This window comes from Salmo trutta, chromosome 24 (genome assembly GCF_901001165.1).
Source record: "Salmo trutta chromosome 24, fSalTru1.1, whole genome shotgun sequence".
NCBI lineage: Eukaryota > Metazoa > Chordata > Actinopteri > Salmoniformes > Salmonidae > Salmo > Salmo trutta.
Window position 1 is genome coordinate 49,955,159 of NC_042980.1, and position 22,773 is coordinate 49,977,931.

General features: G+C 41.5%; 1 protein-coding gene and 1 pseudogene across 3 annotated transcripts in view; one reads left to right on the top strand and one right to left on the bottom strand.

Annotated features, from left to right (window-relative positions):
- The window catches only part of LOC115161458 (protein FAM126B), a 161,408-nt gene extending 147,765 nt beyond the window's left edge, over positions 1–13,643 (bottom strand). Inside the window, exon 1 of one of the 3 annotated variants that reach the window (XM_029712448.1) lies at positions 13,431–13,643. The gene's annotated coding sequence lies outside the window, so the exon portion shown is untranslated. Of the gene's footprint in view, positions 1–10,732; positions 11,018–13,240; positions 13,323–13,430 lie in introns of those variants that run through there. The other 2 variants (XM_029712449.1, XM_029712450.1) reach the window with 2 other exon arrangements.
- On the top strand, positions 922–1,016 carry LOC115161695 (uncharacterized; annotated as a pseudogene).
- Positions 13,644–22,773: the final 9,130 nt, after the last annotated feature.

Below are 22,773 nucleotides of genomic sequence, written 5' to 3' on the forward strand. Positions count from 1 at the left end.
CAGGTCCAAAAGGATTCTTAACAGCTTCTACCCCCTTTGCCATAGGACTTCAGATGCTGCACTTGACACATTTATGAAATTGCTAATTCCAGTTACTAATAAGTACGTACCCATTAAGAAAAATGACAAACTGTTAAAACTCATTAGATTGATGAGAAATTGAAAAATGGGTTGAGAGGCATGAGGCAAAATGTATGCCAAATAAGTCTGGCAGCCCAACTGATCGGCAAACGTACTGCAAATTAAGAAGTCATGTGACTAAGCTAAATAAAAAGAAACTACACTATGAAACAAATACATTACTGTGCAGCCGTCTTCATCAACCTGGCCAAGGCTTTCGACTCTGTCAATCACTGCATTCTTATCGGCAGACTCAACAGCCTTGGTTTCTCTAATGACTGCCTCACCTTGTTCACCAACTACTTCTCAGAGAGTTCAGTGGGTCAAATCGGAGGGCCTGTTGTCCGGACCTCTGGCAGTCTCTATGGGGGTGCCACAAGGTTCAATTCTCGGGCCGACTCTCTTCTCTGTATACATCAATGATGTTGCTCTTGCTGCTGGTGATTCTCTGATCCACCTCTATGCAGACGACACCATTCTGTATACATCTGGCCCTTCTTTGGACACTGTGTTAACAAACCTCCAGACGAGCTTCCATGCCATACAACTCTCCTTCTGTGGCCTCCAACTGCTCTTAAATGCTAGTAAAACTAAATGCATGCTCTTCAACCGATCGCTGCTCGCACCCGCCCGCCCGTCCAGCATCACTACTCTGGACGGTTCTGACCTAGAATGTGGACAACTACAAATACCTAGGTGTCTGGTTAGACTGTAAACTCTCCTTCCAGACTCACATTAAGCATCTCCAATCCAAAGTTAAATCTAGAATCGGCTTCCTATTTCACAACAAAGCCTCCTTCACGGCTTTGGCAGCACATATACTAAAATTGGATCGATACAGAGAAGATTAGCATGGCCCCTGAGAAAGGATGACACGCAAATCCGTGAAGCGCTTTGGTCCCACTGTAGCTCAGTTGGTAGAGCATGGCGCTTGCAACGCCAGGGTTGTGGGTTCGATTCCCATGGGGGGCCAGTATGTAAAAATGTAATAAAAATGTATGCACTCTACTGTAAGTCGCTCTGGATAAGAGCGTCTGCTAAATGACTAAAAATGTAAAATGTAAATACCCTCGTAAAACTGACCATCCTACCGATCCTCGACTTCGGCGATGTCATTTACAAAATAGCCTCCAACACTCTACTCAGCAAACTGGATGTGGTCTATCACAGTGCCATCCGTTTTATCACCAAAGCCCCATATACTACCCACCACTGTGACCTGTATGCTCTCGTTGGCTGGCCCTCGCTTCATATCCGTCGCCAAACCCACTGGCTCCAGGTCATCGATAAGTCTTTGCTAGGTAAAGCCACGCCTTATCTCAGCTCACTGGTCACCATAGCAACACCCACCAGTAGCACGCGCTCCAGCAGGTATATCTCACTGGTCATCCCCTAAAGCCAACACTTCCTTTGGTTGTCTTTCCTTCCAGTTCTCTGCTGCCAATGACTGGAACGAACTGCAAAAATCACTGAAGCTGGAGACTCATATCTCCCTCACTAGCTTTAAGCACCAGCTGTCAGAGCAGCTCACAGATCACTGCACCTGTACACAGCTCATCTGTAAATAGACCATCCAACTACCTCATCACCATATTGTTATTTATTTTTGCTCCTTTGCACCCCAGTATTTCTACTTGCACATCATCATCTGCACTTCTATCACTCCAGGGTTAATGCTAAATTGTAATTACTTCGCCACTATGGCCTATTTACTGCCTTACCTCCCTAATCTTACTACATTTGCACACAACGTATATAGATTTATTGACTGTATGTTTGTTTATGTGTAACTCTGGGTTGTTTTTGTCGCACTGCTTTGCTTTATCTGACTGGGTTTACAAAAGCAGGTTTCACTACAGTACCAGCATTTTGATGAGCTCCTCTAACTAGGCTCAGTATGCTGTGCACGTGACTAAGATGCATGACACCTAACGAAACACACACACCAAATGAATTCCACTAAATTATTCAAATTGACAATAAGCATGATAAGCATAAACCCCTCAGCACTGTTATAACAACGGGCCTGCGCTCTATAACAAACCCCTCAGCACTGTTATAATAACGGGCCTGCGCTCTATAAACCCCTCAGCACTGTTATAACAACGGGCCTGCGCTCTATAACAAACCCCTCAGCACTGTTATAACAACGGGCCTGCGCTCTATTAACAAACCCCTCAGCACTGTTATAACAACGGGCCTGCGCTCTATAAACCCCTCAGCACTGTTATAACAACGGGCCTGCGCTCTATAACAAACCCCTCAGCACTGTTATAACAACGGGCCTGCGCTCTATTAACAAACCCCTCAGCACTGTTATAACAACGGGCCTGCGCTCTATAAACCCCTCAGCACTGTTATAACAACAGGCCTGCGCTCTATAACAAACCCCTCAGCACTGTTATAACAACGGGCCTGCGCTCTATAAACCCCTCAGCACTGTTATAACAACGGGCCTGCGCTCTATAACAAACCCCTCAGCACTGCTATAACAACGGGCCTGCGCTCTATTAACAAACCCCTCAGCACTGCTATAACAACGGGCCTGCGCTCTATAAACCCCTCAGCACTGCTATAACAACGGGCCTGCGCTCTATAACAAACCCCTCAGCACTGTTATAACAACGGGCCTGCGCTCTATAAACCCCTCAGCACTGTTAAAACAACGGGCCTGCGCTCTATAAACCCCTCAGCACTGTTAAAACAACGGGCCTGCGCTCTATAACAAACCCCTCAGCACTGTTATAACGGGCCGGCGCTGAGCGAGGGTAAGGGGGGGGCTGAGGAAGAAACAGGGACATTAGGCAGGATTAGGGAAGGGGCTAGAAAGAGGGGGGAGAGTGAAAGGGAGGGAGGCCTTGTTACGATGTAGCCCCAACTGATGCCAGCAGGGACCAAAGAAAATGTGCTGATCGCCAGGGAAACAGTGCCAGCTCACCTGCCTGCGGTACAAACTACAGAGGCCAGTTACACCCCCGAGACTGAGTTTCAGCCATCTAATAAAATAAATGGATATTAATTAAAACGCAGACCGACTGGAAAATATTTTGGCTTCATCCATCACAGCAGTGAGTCAGACTGACTCTTCAAGACTACAGAGAACTGATAACAGCAACTCTGGAATGATTGCTGCTCTGAAATGAATGCTAAGGAATCTAAAGCAAATCTCTGATGCTTCCATCCTCAGTTGGAAATGAATTCCCAGCCGAGCGGGGAGCCCAGACCTGCTGTACAGCACAGCCTGGCTCTGTCCCAAATGGCACCCTATTCCCTATATAGTGCACTATTAGCCATATGGGCACTGGTTAAAAATAGTAGCGGTGCCATTTGTAGGGCAATATAAAATCTGTTTTGTGGAGAATGCGAACAGAATCCCAACTTTATTGTCATAAACAAAATGCATCAGTGGATTTTAATTTCTGTAGAGGCAACAGGAATGTCCATCTCGGTGTGCGTACATGATGCTCATGTAATTAAAACTGTTTTCTGGTAGATGGAAAGGCTTTCCCGAAAACCTAATCAATTAAATGTTAAAAAGTAGCCTATGCCTACCTGGCAGAATGACATGATTATTTGCATAAATTCAGTGGCTATTACTTTTGCAAACTCTGCAATCACATGAGAGCTAGACACATCACTAACCAAACAAAGGTCTCTGGCTGGTGTGCAGTTGAATTAAAGGGTAACTACATCTAAAAATGAAAAGCTATATGATTTTTCTCAGACCTCCTGATGTAGTTGAAGCGTTGTTGTGGATTTAGAACAGCTAAAAAAATATTAAAAAAAATAAAAAGTGGGAACTGTAACCCTCAACAAAACGGAATCAGGCAAAAAATAAAAATAGGACCCTACATTTGGGACACAGGCCCCCTCTCAGCACCAACATAATCCAGGTAGAATCAGGAATTCCCCAGGGCAGCTGTCTAGGCCCCTTACTTTTTTCAATCTTTACTAATGACAGGCCACTGGCTTTGCATAAAGAATGTCTATGTATGTGGATGACTCAACACTATACACGTCAGCTACTACAGCCACTGAAACACTTAACAAAGAGCTGCAGTTAGTTTCAGAATGGGTAGCAAGGAAAACAGACACACACACACACACACACACACACACACACCTTATGGAACAGCGGGGACTGAAGCAACACATACACATGTATAGGCATACAATAACATACACATGGATTTTGTACTGTAAATATGTGGTAGTGGTGGAGTAGGGACCTGAGGGCACACTGTTATACAATTTTAAAAAACAATAAAATACATCCATAACTGCCTTGACCCAGTCAGCCAAAGCCTCAAATCCAGCACTCCCCTGGAATCATCTCCTAATTGGCAGCAGTTCAACTCTGGGCTCTGAGTCGTGACTGGCACAGTAAACAGGACAGGCCTCAGTTTAAACATAAAATACAGAGACATGGAGCTCTCAGGTACCTACTGTTAGGCACTGTGATGCATCTTACTGTACAGCCGCCATGACGGGTCTGTGTGTCACAGTGGACATACAGTTCATTCGGAAATTATTGATTCCCTTTGACTTTTTCTACAATGTGTTACGTTACAGCCTTTTTCTAAAATTGATTTAAAAAAAATGTAATTTATTGTCTACATTGGTTTTTGCCACGTTTATTCCATTACAGACAAATAATGCATACTTTTACATATGTGAGCTAAACGTAAATTAAAAGACTTCAATCCATGTATGAAATGTATGCATTCACTACTGTAAGTCGCTCTGGATAAGAGCGTCTGCTAAATGACTAAAATGTAATGTAAATGTATCCATGTTAAGGACAAAACTACATTGAAATCAAATACTTCAGGATTCTACTCATTCCTATGGAGGACTGCCAATAAGCTGCTTCTGATCATTCCTATGGAGGACTGCCAATAAGCAACTTCCCAAATGGCACCCTATTCCCTATGCACCCTGGTTCAAAAGTAGTGCACTATGTAAGGAATGGGGCGCCATTTGGGAAACAGGTTTATACTCACCAGGGAAGGGCCTAAGGTTGAAACCCACATAATGTATCCCAAAACCACTTCCCTGGGAATCACATGTGTCGCAGAAGGCTGTCTGTCTGTCTGTCTAGCTACTAGTCCTATTCCCAAACTGCGTCACATGAATCCGGAAAGACCAGGCGAGTAATACGCTTCTGAAAAACATTGATGCAACAGAATAAATCAGGAGACATGTAGCTCTTCCTCAGTGCTGCTTTGACAGTGTAATCCAGAGAGAACCCTAGTGTGACTCAATAGGGGTACAATCCTCACCATAGGAGGGAGATTATAACACACAGATGTGACAGAGCTGACAGCCAGGCCTCCTGCCCGTCTCTATCAGTGGGACTCGGCAAGGCTGGACTCCGCTCCCTCTGTCTGCATGCTACGCACATGTTCAGCTGGCCCTGTTCGTTCAGTACCTTTCACATGACTTGTGTGATTAACCTGTTCAGTGCTTCCTCTTATGGATTCAGTCAGTTAGGAATCTCCCATTTCTGCAGTTTAAATCCTAAATGACACAACATCCTTAGATACAATCTAGGCCTAAAAGAGGAGGACCTGGTAACCCATGACAAGCTAATTAAAGCGCTGATTCCCTGGGCAGGTATCCCTCAGGTGGTGGAGGAGGGCATGATGTATGGTTGGGACTCTGCATAGCCCTGGGGGATATAACTTCAGTAGGGTAAATCCATTTGAATTCAATCACTTTTTGACAGCATCACTTTAGATTTAAACCAAAACAACTTCCCATACATGGTGGCCGATGGAAGAAGTGGTCAGAAAGGGACTTTTTTTTTACTTGAATGCCAAAAAATTCCGGAGATAAAAAGGTGCTCTGAGTAGACCCATTTTGAGCACCCTTCTTCACTGGAAAATATAACTGGTTGAGGTTGGTATCATTTAAAAACACAAACAGTGCTGTCCAACGAGATTATTTCTTGAAGAAAATATTGCAGTTTAGACCCTATTTCACATCTGAGGGTTGTGTGTTCATCAGTTGAGATAACATGCTCTTAAATACAGGAAATCAGACTGTACCTTTCCCGTCAGACAACTGCAAATTAAGCTGGTAGACCATTACAAATGTACTTAAAATGTTAAAAAGGTACTACACAGGATTTTTTGAAATTGTAATTTCACAAAAAAAAAATGTCCATAATATATCTGCAGGTATAGTGTAATGACAGCGTTGGCTGTGATTTTCACCTATTCATTTCTCCCACCGGAGTGGCAACTGTGGTCAAAAAGGGGAAATCGGTTTTGACTGTGTGGTCTAGTGGAAATCAAGTCAGTGAACAAAAATAATGCAACAATTTCTACAATTTTACTGAGTTACAGTTCATGTCACCCACCACCTCTTTTTAGTCTTATGTAGCAACATTAAAATGTTGCTTTTTACATTGGATAAAAGTAGAGACTCAGAGCTACAAATTGGTATATCATACTCCACAGATGAGGAACAATAGGAAAGTAATTCTGATTTGAAAGTTGATAAACGTGTAACTTTTGAGAAAATGGCCCTTGAATGTTTGGGTACATCTACTGTAGAAGTCTTCATTCCTAACTGCCCTGAATACCTCTGTTGACTACAGCTATTGTATGCAGTAATCATGTGCCTATGAACCAGGGTTATACTGTTAGCACTGAGTAGGAAGACCACTTTGTGTAGGGTGAGCTGCACAATCAGCTCCAATATAAATAACATGAGTAAGTCTACTGGGAAGCTTATCAGAAGTAAAGAATTAAAAAACAATCAACAACCCAGAAAAGTGCTAAAAATATCCCATATTAAACATATGCAGCCTGAGAAACAAGGTCCATGAAGACAATAACCTGCTAGTAACAGATGATATTCATATTCTGACTATCTCTGAAACTCACTTTGATAATACAGTGGTAGCAATACATGGTTATAATATCTACAGAAAAGACAAATGCCAACCCAGTACTACATAGAGGACAGGATATACCAGCAACCCAACAGTACTACATAGAGGATAGGATATACCAGCAACCCAACAGTACTACATAGAGGATAGGATATACCAGCAACCCAACAGTACTACATAGAGGATAGGATATACCAGCAACCCAACAGTACTACATAGAGGATAGGATATACCAGCAACCCAACAGTACTACATAGAGGATAGGATATACCAGCAACCCAACAGTACTACATAGAGGATAGGATATACCAGCAACCCAACAGTACTACATAGAGGATAGGATATACCAGCAACCCAACAGTACTACATAGAGGATAGGATATACCAGCAACCCAACAGTACTACATAGAGGATAGGATATACCAGCAACCCAACAGTACTACATAGAGGATAGGATATACCAGCAACCCAACAGTACTACATAGAGGATAGGATATACCAGCAACCCAACAGTACTACATAGAGGATAGGATATACCAGCAACCCAACAGTACTACATAGAGGATAGGATATACCAGCAACCCAACAGTACTACATAGAGGATAGGATACACCAGCAACCCAACAGTACTACATAGAGGATAGGATACACCAGCAACCCAACAGTACTACATAGAGGATAGGATACACCAGCAACCCAACAGTACTACATAGAGGATAGGATATACCAGCAACCCAACAGTACTACATAGAGGATAGGATATACCAGCAACCCAACAGTACTACATAGAGGATAGGATATACCAGCAACCCAGTACTACATAGAGCCATGACTACATGGAACTCTATTCCACATCAGGTAACTGATGCAGCAGTAGAATCAGATTTTTTGTTTTAAATCATAAAAATACACCTTACGGTTCACTGTGAAGAGACACGAAAAGGTACCCACATGTTTCTGGTAACATTTGAATGTCATTCCCATTTTAGCGCTCTACACACTTATATAATATTGTTGTATTATACATATGTAGTGGTGTAATAATGTTATATGATGTATTGTTTTATATGCAAGTGCCTTAATGTGTTTGGACACCAGGAAGAGTAGCTGCTGCCTTGGCAACCGCTAAAAGGGATCCTTAATAAATACAGAAAGATAAGGTGCAAAAGGAACAGTGAAATGGTTACTTGCAAATTTTCATAGTAGCAATATCAAAGAAAAAAAAATATTGTATAAATATTTTATAATTCTTAGATTATGCTTAACCAGACACTTTTCTAAATGGATCACACACCAATCTAAGGCTCAGTGCAAGAGGCTTAACAGTCCCTATCGTTAGCTAGCGAGCCTGCCAGCTAACACTACGCTTTAACATGCAATGAAAATGACTGACAAAATTAGAAATGTATAATATCTTTAAATGTAGCTAGACTCTTACCCATATACATGGATGACTCAAACCCCATAAAGTAAAACGTCCTGTGTCGTTTCCGTTTAGTTTGTACAGCTTGCTTTTCCCGTTGTGTCAAGTCAATCGGGTTCGGGCATCCCAAGCGGCGCAGCGGTCTAAGGCACTGCATCGCAGTGCTAGAGGCGTCACTACAGACTCGCAGCCAGCCGCGATACCCATGAGGCGGCATTCAATTGGCCCAGCAGCATCCGGGTTAGGGGAGGGTTTGGCCGGCCGGGATGTCCTTGTCATAGATAAGTGATGCACCGATATGACATTTTTGGCCGATACCGACATCCAATATTTTCCTTCCCAAAAACCCGATGCTGATAACCTATATTTAACATTTTAGCGGCCTTTTAAGCATTCTAGTACAGTTAAATAGTTAACACACACCAATCTAAGGCACTGCATCTCAGTGCAAGAGGCTTAACAGTTCCTGGTTCGAATCCAGGCTGTATCACATCCGGCCGTGATTGGGAGTTCCATAGGGCGGCGCACAATTTGCCCAGCATCGTCCAGGCCGTCATTATAAATAAGAATTTGTTCTTAACTGACTTGCCTAGCTAAATAATGGTTACACACACACACACACACACACACACACACACACCTGACCAAAAAGTTATTTTGTTGGCATTTACGTATGTCACCATTACCAGTAAAACAAAATCAAAACCTATTTCTTTCACTTGCTGTACTGTTTCGTTCATTTGTTCAGTCGTTTCATTCTCAACCAGGATTTCTATGGAACGCCGTTTGGGTCTTTGCGTGACAAAATAGAAAAAAACACTATTTGACGTGTCAAATATTGACCAATCAGGACCTGAATATGACTGCACGTCACATAATTTAACGTGTTCATAATTTTTTTATGTAGTTAATACCACATTGATTACACTATCACTCGTGTTTCATATGTCACAACGATTAATCGACACGTATGCTATGATTAATGGTAAAGTGGTCTAGCTAGCTCATAGATGCAAACAATGTTCTTCACACACACTTTTTAAAAACAATTGTATAGGTTTTCTATGGAGGATTAACAGTAACATTCAAAACTTATTTCCATTCAAATCAACATCCTGATGTGTGGACCTCCAACCATCTTTGTGGTACATTTGAACATTTAAATGTCATTCCTATTTTAGTACATTTATCACCAAAACGTGACACCCGCCCTGTATTCAAGAGCATGTTGTGTCTCAACTGATGGCAGGCACAACACAAAAACCTTAGATGACGTAAATTAGTGTCTAAGCTACAAAATAATAAATTTGGGTTTACCGGTTTTTAGATAGACGTTAAAAGGTTAAAAAATATATATTTCCCCAGAAATTAAAAAAACTATTTTGACAAGCCTGTTTGTAAGCTTTCCAGTGCTGAAGACATTGATGTCTCATGGTATGGTATGCAAAATGGGTCAACTTTGAGCACTTAACTGTTGAATATTTTGGCGTTCAGATTAAAAATAAAATTTTAATTAAAAAAAACTTTGAGCACTTCTACAATGAGTAAATATGTATGGAAGGATTTGTTCAAATCAAAAGTGGTGCTGTGAAAAAGTGATTGGATTTACCCAGTAAGCACAACCCTTGCTCTGTGTAGCGATACATATATATGTATGCATGTATGCATGTATGCATGTATGCATGTATGCATGCATGCATGTATATACACATAAACTAATATATATATACATAAACTAATATATATATACATAAACTAATACATAAACACATAAACATTATATATATATATATATATATATACATATACATATACATATACATATATATATATACACATATACATACATAAACTAATACATATATACATAAACTAATACATATACTAATATATATATACATATACTAATACATAAACTAATACACACACACACACACACACACACACACACACACACACACACACACACACACACATACACACAACCCAGACTACACATCCTTATTGTCATTATTATTATTGCAATTGAGACGAAAGGCACAATACATTCATTCACATGATACATTTACAGTTTAAACAAGTTAAATAGCGTCGTCCAGGTTTGGCCGATGTAGGCCGTCATTGTAAATAAGAATTTGTTCTTAACTGACTTGCCTAGTTAAATAAAGGTTAAATAAAGTAAATAAACAAAATTAACACATCGATTGTGGTAAGGTTTTGGAAGCATAAGGACCTTATCTTTCATGTCAGCGTGAAAAGGAAAAAATATAACTTAAATTGATGCTCACCTTTATAGGATTACGGCCATATTTCCATGTTACAGCGCTTGTTTACAGAAAAGACAGAAGACGGCATGGACTACCTGTGCTTATTACCCATCTACGTCTCCGAACACCGATGTGTTAACAAGACAGACTGCTGCAACTGTTAAAACTAATGACGTACATAAACTCTGGATTACTGAAGCTATGTATTGGAATTTGTGGGGCTTTGAAGCCACTGGTCGGCCATATTGGCTCTCCCTAGTTGGAACAGTTCTCTATAGGAATGAATGGAATTCTACAGTATTGAAATTAAAATGTTTCAAGGACAAAATTACATGTATTTAAGTCTTTTTTTGGTTGTAGTGGGGCCAGCAAAATAATTTTAAAAAACATTTGTATATTTGTTTCTCTTTTTAATTGCCATGTTTGGATCACATAATATAATTTAAAAGTATGCATTATGGTGTCTGTAATAGAATAAACGTGTCAAAAGAAATGTAGACAGTAATGCATTTCTATAGATTCCAAAATATATTTTTTTACAATTGAGTACCACCAAGATGGCTGCGAAGTGGCTTCAATAAAGCGCCCCTGTCAGTCCAGGGGTTATAAACATCATTGGTTAAAAACAGTGTTAAGTGTCTATTTCGCATTTGTTAAATTATTTTGATGTGATATGAAAGTAACGTTAGAGGGATTTATGTTTCTAAAACTTTACCGTAATTGAGACTCGATGGCTTCCTGGACCAATTCACCTTTAAACAGAACATGTAACGTTAAGGTTTTAGGACAAAACGTTAGCCCTCCTTTAGTCCATTATTGGGCTAACATACAACAACCTAGTTAGCTCAACCTAGTTAGCTACCTAGTTAACCTAGTTAGCTAATTTCACCGACGACTCAGAGGAGAGCTAGCTAGCTAGCCGTTAGGTAACGTTAATGTTAGCAATGGGTGTGCTGGGTTTTTTGGAGCTAGCTTGATGAAGGTTGGCTCCAACTTCCATGTTTTAAAGGTTTCAGTATTGCCCTTTCAGACAGCCAACGTCACCGTTCAACAACATAACATATCCTGCGGGTTTTAATTGTGTAATATAGCAGCTAGTAATACTGTCTAGCTTTACAACACGAGCACATCTGTTTGGTTTCATGCCTGGCTAACGTCACCAAATGTTGACACGTAGCTGGCTGGGTACACTTGCAACCCAACGGTAGCTAGGATATATATACCAGCAACCCAACGGTAGCTAGGATACACTAGCAACCCAACGGTAGCCAGGATATATATACCAGCAACCCAACGGTAGCTAGGATACACTAGCAACCCAACGGTAGCTAGGATATATACTAGCAACCCAACGGTAGCTAGGATACACTAGCAACCCAACGGTAGCTAGGATATATATACTAGCAACCCAACGGTAGCTAGGATACACTAGCAACCCAACGGTAGCTAGGATATATATACCAGCAACCCAACGGTAGCTAGGATATATATACTAGCAACCCAACGGTAGCTAGGATACACTAGCAACCCAACGGTAGCTAGGATATATATACCAGCAACCCAACGGTAGCTAGGATATATATACCAGCAACCCAACGGTAGCTAGGATATATATACCAGCAACCCAACGGTAGCTAGGATATATATATACCAGCAACCCAACGGTAGCTAGGATATATATACCAGCAACCCAACGGTAGCTAGGATATATATACCAGCAACCCAACGGTAGCTAGGATATATATACCAGCAACCCAACGGTAGCTAGGATATATATACCAGCAACCCAACGGTAGCTAGGATATATACACCAGCAACCCAACGGTAGCTAGGATATATATACTAGCAACCCAACGGTAGCTAGGATATATATACTAGCAACCCAACGGTAGCTAGGATATATATACTAGCAACCCAACGGTAGTTAGGATAAACTAGCAACCCAACGGTAGTTAGGATGGACCAGCAACCCAGCAAGCCAACGGTAGCTAGGAGGTACCAGCAACCCAACGGTAGCTAATATATATATACCAGCAACCCAACGGTAGCTAGGGTACACCAGCAACCCAGCAAGCCAACGGTAGCTAGGATACACCAGCAAGCCAACGGTTGCTAGGATGGACCAGCAACCCAGCAAGCCAACGTTAGCTAGGATGGACCAGCAACCCAGCAAGCCAACGTTAGCTAGGATGGACCAGCAACCCAGCAAGCCAACGTTAGCTAGGATGGACCAGCAACCCAGCAAGCCAACGTTAGCTAGGATGGACCAGCAACCCAGCAAGCCAACGGTAGCTAGGATGGACCAGCAACCCAGCAAGCCAACGTTAGCCTAGGATGGACCAGCAACCCAGCAAGCCAACGGTAGCTAGGATGGACCAGCAACCCAGCAAGCCAACGGTAGCTAGGGGTACTAGCAACCCAACGGTAGCTAGGAAACCAGCAACCCAAAGGTAGCTAGCATATACTAGCTAGCCAAAACCATCCAGAGACGAGTGTTACTCCCGATTCAAAAAGGTCAAATTAGCTTACCATCAAGTTAGCATCCAATGACAAGGTCGAGAAAGTAGAAAACAGGCTCCTAGTTACCGTAACGTTACCTAGTTAAAACCGTAAAGGTGTTCACTCCTGCCTCGTTACAAAACAATAATCCCAGTTGGAAATCCAACTAGCTACGTTGTTAGTCAGCGGTGCGTAGCTAGATAAGAGAAATATAACTTACCCAATTCGTCATGCGTTAACAGCAGATATCACATTAATTCGGCCAACGAAGCTAGCGATGTGTGTAGTTTTCATGTAATCATTGCGTGTCTGTCGTGTACCCTGAACATTAGCTGACGCCCCAACCTCTTGTCCAATCACCTCTCCTCCCCGCTGTGCTGCTGCTCTTCTATTGGACAGTCTCAGCCCAGACACGCATCGCTATAGGTGAAGCACATATTGCGGAAAGGATGTGTGGACTATCCGATGAGCTATAATAAGAACGAGACTATCCTAGAAATCTATGGGAATTATTCTGAAGATTATTTTCCATCTATAATGTGTACCATTCAGTTTGAAGCAATACTAGATAGGGCACTCGTTTGCATTTTGCCGTGAGACCTGGACATTTGATTTGGTAGCACCAGACAGTACTCCTAGAAACATGTTCTTGCAGATACATTGTGTATTTTCACCTCACCTGTGAAGATGAAATTCAGCAACTATTGGGCGCAGTGGAGATTCATCAGGGTTTTACAGATTGGTAAATGAAAGAGGATTTTATACATTTCTATATAGCTTCCTATTAGTCAGACTTCTGTAACTAACTCATTTAACAACATGTTTTGTGTCGTATCCCATTATGATTGGTACCTGAGCCCATAGGAGGCCATTTCGAATATATAAAACCCTCCTCTATTATTGTTAAAAGTCTAAACGGATTCCTTGGGACGTCCCAAGGCCTAGTTATAATTTTAAAACGGTTAGGGTTATGGTTAGGGACGTCCCAAGGATCTCGTATAGCACCAACATTTAATTGTTCCGTCTGTAAAACCCTGGGCCTGATGAATGTTGTTGGGTGCACTTTTATCAATTTCCACAGTCCTCCAAGATTTCCTAAATTTTCTCTTCACGAAGTTTGCTCCTCATTTCATGCACCTTGATTGAAAAGTGAGGTAGTGACAGCGTTAATCCAGAATTTTCTGTTGTTTCAATTGAACCTTTATTTAAATAGGCAAGTCAGGTTGGCGGGGTGGGCCATCATTGTAAATAAGAATTTGACTTGCCTAGTTAAATGAAGGTTAAATAAAAGGTTAAGGTTAAATAAAATAACAAATTGTTATTTACAATGGCGGCCTACACCGGCCAATCCCAGACAACGCTGGATCAATTGTGCGCTGCCGATGGGACTCCCAATCACAGCCGGTTGTGATACAGACTGGAATTGAACCAGGGTGTCTGTAGTGATGCCTCAAGTTCTGAGATGCAGTGCCTTAGACCGCTGCGCCGTTCGGGAGCCCGAAAAATATCTCGTTAGATTAGTGATTATTTTCAATAGAATCCTAGAGGATTCTCAGAATCCTATTGGACTGCTTTTCTTAAATCAAAAGTATTCAAATCAAACTTTATTAGTCACATACGCCGAATACAACAGGTGGAGACCTTACAGTGAAATGCTTACTTACGAGCACCTAACCAACAATGCAGTTAAAAAAAATACGGATAAGAAATAAAAGTAACAAGTAATTAAAGAGCAGCAGTAAAATAGCAATAGCGAGACTATATACAGGGGGTACCGGTACAGAGTCAATGTGGAGGCTATATACAGGGGGTACCGGTACAGAGTCAATGTGGAGGCTATATACAGGGGGTACCGGTACAGAGTCAATGTGGAGGCTATATACAGGGGGTACCGGTACAGAGTCAATGTGGAGGCTATATACAGGGGGTACCGGTACAGGGGTCAATGTGCGGGAGCACCGGTTAGTTGAGGTAATTTGTCCATGAAGGTAGAGTTATTAAAGTGACTATGCATAGATGATAACAACAGAGAGTTGCAGCAGTGTAAAAGAGGGGGGCAATGCAAATAGTCTGGGTAGCCATTTTATTAGCTGTTCAGGAGTCTTATGGCTTGGGGGTTGAAGCTGTTTAGAAGCCTCTTGGACTTAGACTTGGAGCTCCGGTACCGCTTGCTGTGCGGCAGCAGAGCGAACAGTCTATAACTAGGGTGGCTGGAGTCTTTGACAATATTTAGGGCCTTCCTCTGACACCGCCTGGTATAGAGGTCCTGGATGGCAGGAAGCTTGGCTCCAGTGATGAACTGGGCCGTTCTGGGCCCTCTGTAGTGCCTTGCAGTCGGAGGCCGAGCTGTTGCCATACCAGGCAGTAATGCAACAAGTCAAGATGCTCTCGATGGTGCAGCTGTAGAACCTTTTGAGGATCTGAGGACCCATGCCAAATCTTTTCAGTCTCCTGAGGTGGAATAGGTTTTGTCGTGCCCTCTTCACAACTGTCCTTTATATATATATATATATATATATATATATATATAAACTCAGCAAAAAAAGAAACGTCCCTTTTTCAGGACCCTGTCTTTCAAAAATAATTTGTAAAAATCCAAATAATTTCACAGATCTTCACTGTAAAGGGTTTAAACACTGTTTCCCATGCTTGTTCAATGAACCATAAACAATTAATGAACATGCACCTGTGGAACGGTCGTTAAGGCACTAACAGCTTAGGCAATTAAGGTCACAGTTATGAAAACTTAGGACACTAAAGAGGCCTTTCTACTGACTCTGAAAACACCAAAAGAAAGATGCCCAGGGTCCCTGCTCATCTGCGTGAACATGCCTTAGGCATGCTGCAAGGAGGCATGAGGACTGCAGATGTGGCCAGGGCAATAAATTGCAATGTCCGTACTGTGAGATGCCTAAGACAGCGCTACAGGGAGACAGGACGAACAGCTGATCGTCCTCGTAGTGGCAGACCAGGTGTAACAACACCTGCACAGGATCAGTACATCCGAACATCACACCTGCGGGACAGGTACAGGATGGCAACAACAACTGCCCGAGTTACAATCCCTCCATCAGTGCTCAGACTGTCCGCAATAGTCTGAGAGAGGCTGGACTGAGGGCTTGTAGGCCTGTTGTAAGGCAGGTCCTCACCAGACATCACCGGCAACAATGTCGCCTATGGACACAAACCCACCGTTGCTGGACCAGACAGGACTGGCAAAAAGTGCGTTACACCGAGGCCTGTACTCTGGATCGATTTGGAGGTGGAAGGTCCGTCGGGTTCTGGGACGGTGTGTCACAGCGTCATCGGACTGAGCTTGTTGTCATTGCAGGTAATCTCAATGCTGTGTGTTACAGGGAAGACATCCTCCTCCCTCATGTGGTACCCTTCCTACAGGCTCATCCTGACATGACCCTCCAGCACGACAATGCCACCAGCCATACTGCTCGTTCTGTGCGTGATTTCCTACAAGACAGGAATGTCAGTGTTCTGCCATGGCCAGCGAAGAGCCCGGATCGCAATCCCATTGAACACATTTGGGACCTGTTGGATCGGAGGGTGAGGGCTAGGGCCATTCCCCCCAGAAATGTCCGGGAACTTGCAGGTACCTTGATGGAAGAGTGGGGTAACATCTCACAGCAACAACTGGCACATCTGGTGCAGTCCATGAGGAGGAGATGCACTGCAGTACTTAATGCAGCTGGTGGCCACACCAGATACTGACTGTTACTTTTGATTTTAACCCCCCCCCCCTTTGTTCAGGGACACATTATTCCATTTCTGTTAGTGACGTGTCTGTGGAACTTTTTTAGATAATTTCTCAGTTGTTGAATCTTATGTTCATACGAATATTTACACATATTAAGTTTGCTTTAAATGAACGCAGTTGACAGTGAGAGAACAATTATTTTTTTGCTGAGTTTATATACATTTGAAGTTGGAAGTTTACATACACCTTAGCCAAATACATTTAAACTCAGTTTCACAATTCCTGACATTTAATCCTAGTAAAAGCTTCCTGTCTTAAGTCAGTTAGGATCACCACTTTATTTTAAGAATGTGAAATGTCAGAATAATAGTATAGAGAAGGATTTATTTCAGATTTTATTTCTTTCATCACGTTCCCAGTTGGTCAGAAGTTTACATACACTCAATTAGTATTTGGTAGCATTGCCTTTAAAAAGTTTAACTTGGGTCAAACATTACAGGTAGCCTTCCACAAGCTTCCCACAATAAGTTGGGTGAATTGTGGCCCATTCCTCCTGACAGAGCTGGTGTAACTGAGTCAGGTTTGTAGGCCTCCTTGCTCGCACACGCTTTTTCAGTTCTGCCCAAAAATGTTCTATAGGATTGAGGTCAGGGCTTTGTGATGGCCACTCCAATTACTTGACTTTGTTGTCCTTAAGCCATTTTGCCACAACTTTGGAAGTATGCTTGGGGTCATTGTCCATTTGGAAGACCCCTTTGCGACCAAGCTTTAACTTCCTGACTGATGTCTAGGAGACAGAACGCGTCTCCTTCCTGAGCGGTATGACGGCTGCGTGGTCCCATGGTGTTTATACTTGCGTACTATTGTTTGTAAAGATGAACGTGGTACCTTCAGGCATTTGGAAATTGTTCCCAAGGATGAGCCAGACTTGTGGAGGTCTACAATTTTTTTTTATGAGGTCTTGGCTAATTTCTTTTGATTTTCTCATGATGTCAAGCAAAGAGGCACTGAGTTTGAAGGTAGGCCTTGAAATACATCCACAGGTACACCTCCAATTGACTCAAATGATGTCAATTAGCCTATCAGAAGCTTCTAAAGCCATGACATCATTTTCGGGAATTCTCCAAGCTGTTTAAAGGCACAGTCAACTTAGTGTATGTAAACTTCTGACCCACTGGAATTGTGATACAGTGAATTATAAGTGAAATAATCTGTTTGTAAACAATTGTTGGAAAAATGTCTTGTGTCATGCACAAAGTAGATGTCCTAACCGACTTGCCAAAACTATAGTTTGTTAACAAGAAATTAGTGGAGTGGTTTAACAACAAGTTTTAATGACTCCATATATATATATATTTACCCCAAAAATATATCGGGGAGTGGAAATGATGCAGACAATTACATTGATGGAAGCGACAATCTATCCGCAATATTAAAGCAGATCCACCCCTAAAACAAAACAAAAATTATGTTATTAATTTTGAAAGAAAGGAAAATAAATAAATGTACAAAACGAGGCAACGGTGTGCTTTAGGACCATGCAGATGCCTCAGAGCGTTCTGGTAGTGTCACGCCCTGACCTGAGAGAGAGGGTTTGTTTCTCTATGTGGTTAGGTCAGGGTGTGGGGTGGGCACATTCTATGTGTTATTTTCTATGTTTTGGCCGGGTATGGTTTCCAATCAGAGGCATGTGTCTATCGTTGTCTCTGATTGGAAGCCCTACGTTATAGGCAGCCTTTTTCCACCTGTGTTTGTGGGATCTTGATTTTGTACTGATCGTATTTAGCCTGCAAGACGTGACGGTCGTTTTGTATTTGTTTATTATTTTGTTTAAGTGTTCCGATTTAAAATAAAGATGAACACTCACCACGCTGGTCTAATCCTTTGGATGATCGTTACAGGCTGTTCAGAGTGTTTATACGACTGAAAAAAATAATTATAATTGTGTCCCCTCCACTTCTAAAACCAAAGTTGGGCCCGTGGTTTGTTGTCATAAGTTCAAGTAACAGCAGTTGAACAGGGACTTGCAGCGGACCAAGCGTTAAAAACAGAACCAAGTTCTATTTGGCGCCTGGCCATGCAGACGAGCAGTTTGGATGAAATTATTGAATAACATGAATGTGTACATTTATTTTGCAAGGTGTGATCAGCATGTAAAATAGATTTAAAAAAATATCCTCATCAATCTACACAAAATACCCCATAATGACAAAGCGAAAAAAGGTTTTTAGAAATTATTCAGTATTCAGACCCTTTGCTATGAGACTTGAAATTGAGCTCAGGTGCATCCTGTTTCCATTGATCATCCTTAAGATGTTTCTACAACTTGATTGGAGTCTACCTGGGGTAAATTCAATTGATTTGACATGATTTGGAAAGGCACACGCCTGTCTATATAAGGTCCAACAGTTGACAGTGCATCTCAGAGCAAAAACCAAGCCATGAGGTCGAAGGAATTGTCCATAGAACTCTGAGACCAGATTGTGTCGAGGCATAGATCTGGGGAAGGGTACCAAAACATTTCTGCAGCATTAAAGGTCCAAGAATATAGTGGTCTCCATCACTCTTAAATGGAAGAAGTTTGTAACTAACCAATCAATCAATCAATCAATCAAATATTAAGCCCTTTTTACATCAGCCGAAGGAAAAACTCCCTAGAAAGGCCGGAACCTAGGAAGAAACCTAGAGAGGAATCAGGCTCTGAGGGGTGGCCAGTCCTCTTCTGGCTGTGCCAGGTAGAGAGTATGGCCAAGAGGGCCAACAGTACATGGCCAAGATGTTCAAACGTTCATAGATGACTAGCAGGGTCAGATAATAATAATCACAGTGGTTGTAGAGGGTGCAACAGGTATTTTGGTATTTGGTATTTTATTAGGATCCCCATTAGCTGTTGCAAAAGCAGCAGCTACTCTTCCTGGGGTCCACATAAAACATGAAACATAGTACAGAATTACATAATACAGAACATCATTAGAGAAGAACAGCTCAAGGACAGAATTACATACATTTTTAAAAAGTCACACGTAGCCTACATATCAATACTTACACACAAACTATCTAGGTCCAATAGGGGAGAGGCATCAGAGAATTCATGCAATCTGCCTTGAAACTTCCTATAGAGACTGTAAACAAGGTGGCTTTCCACCGAGTACACAGACTTGGAGCTCGAAGCGACAAGACCAAGGGTCCCTGACCGATCATCGCAAAATTGGAACACTACCAACAAAAGGAGCTGATCAAAAGCAGAGGAAGGGAGCTTAAAGGGACCAAATTCAGGCTCAATGACCAATTTCCAAGGGAGAGAAACGTTGTAAGAGACTGTATCCGGTACAGAGGCAACAGAGGGAGAAGGGTAAGCGTGCCTTTATCATCGTGGACAAACTCTTTATAGATGGGCAGCTATTCCGAGACAGCTCCATAACACCGTGGCTGTACTAAATTCTACAGGGACTTCAGGTTACGAAAAAAAAGAAGGTATGGGAACTGTAAAAATATCTGAACATTATGAAGTGGATATGAACATACACGTACTCAGTTACATGCTCGCTTACACATACGGACTTATACTGTCGAGAACTGTTTTATAATTTAATGTGTTTATTGTTTGTCTATCTTTTTTATGTATTTGTCAAAGTTTATATATGTTTACAACAAGCAAGGGGAAGATATCAGAGTAGGGGCATTGGGGAATAATAACATATTGTATGAAATACATTTGTACTGTAGTGAAGCCGTTTCTAGAGTAATGCAAGGTCTCTTTCATGATCATGTGAAACGTCAATTGCTATGGAAATGCTGGGATGTGTTTTTTAATGATGTTAAAGGTAATTATGATGCAACTATGATGTTGATACGATATGGATTACAATTATCATCATGAATATCAAGGCTATACGCACTACATGTTACACACATAGACACTCAACCATGCAAATTGGCAGAGTTATTATTTATTTGGACATCACACATTATAGTCTTACTCTTATACAGACATCATACACACTCTCATTATATCACATCCTATATCATACACATCAACCTACTCAGATTTGTTACACACAAAATATCTTGTCTCAGTTTTCTAACATCTGTGGCATTGGCTCACAGGCAAACAGGCTATGGGAACAAGGGAATAAAACAAATATTGCTAGAACCTATTTCTTGAATTCTAAATATCAGACATTTGAAAGCTCTAGTTTTGACCTTCATAAAACCTCTGAAGGCAGTAACTTTACAAGCACTAATTATGGTCCATTTAGACTGAGAACAGTATCTAGTTATGGTAAGGGGTGAAATAACTATAGCCAGTTATAATTGTAACGGTTTGGCAGATTATAAAAAAAGAAGATCAGTCTTTACGTGGCTAAAGGAAAAGGAATATAACATATACTGTTTACAGGAAACTCACTCTAGATCCTTAGATGAAGTTGCGTGGAAAAAGGAATGGTGTAGTGAAATAATTTTCTGTCATGGACAAAGGAACTCAAAGGGTGTGATGATATTAATTAACAAAAATTCCTGCAAATAGTCAGGAATGACTCACAAGGTGGATCCTTTTGAATATGAATGTGGACGAAAAAGAGATTTGACTCATTAATCTATATGGTCCAAATCAGGATGATCCACACTTCTTCGAAAACATTTATACCAATTTATTGAACTTACAGGCAACAAATTATCTAATAATTATGGTAGGAGACTATAACAGTGTTAAGTACCTCAATGGACCGTAAAGGTAATCACTCTATGAACTATCATCACCGTGCCCTTAAGGAAATCACAAATATTATGGACACATTAGAAATAGTGGATATTTGGAGACTAAAAAACCCCGACATAGTGAGATATACATGGAGGAGACTTAATCAAGCTAGTCATCTTGACTACTTTCTTGTCTCTTTCTCTCTTGCATCAAAGGTTAAAAAAGTTTTAATAGGAGACAGAATGCGATCGGATAATCATCTAATTGGCCGTCGCATAACTCTTATAGATTTTCCACGTGGACGGGGACATTTAATCAAAGTTTACTGGAGGACAACTTATTTTTAACTAAGACAAAAGAATTTATAACTGAATTTATCCAGAATAATATAGGTTCAACAAATCCCCTTATTGTTTGGGATACCTTTAAATGTGTAACGTTTGGGCGTCGTGGGTGTGGAGTCAGGCGCAGGAAGCAGAAACATTCAGTACACTGCTCTTTATTACGCACCACAAAAGAGTAATCGCCCAAAACAGCAGGGCGTACCAAAACACAAGGTCCCAAAATACAATCCACTACACAGCACACAGTGGAAAAGAACCAACAAGCCCGCACACAGAACAGGCGGGAAGATGGGCGGGAAGATAGCCCAGCTAATCAACCTAATAGACAACAGGTGCAACAAATTAAGGCAAAACCAACAGAAAAGGAAAAGGGGATCGGTGGCAGCTAGTAGGCCGGTGACGACGACCGCCGAGCGCCGCCCGAACAGGGAGAGGAGCCACCCTCGGTAGGAGTCGTGACAAAATGTACCTTCAGGGGTCATTCAATTCAATATTCATCAATAATAAAAAAGCAATTTCTGGCTAAAGAAACAAGACTAACAAGGGAAATCCATGAACTAATAGTACAGGTAGATAGCAATACAAACAATACTACAGAGATACAAAATAAGTTAGAGGAAAAACAAAAATAACTTGAGGAACTTATTCAAGAACGATCTAATGTAATCTATGACAAAAATAAAGCCAACTGGATGGAATATGGAGAAAAATGCACAAAATTCTTCCTGAATCTCCAATACAGGAACACTGACAAAAATAATTTGCAGAAACTCGTTACTGAAGACGGAGTCATCTATGATTCTCCGAA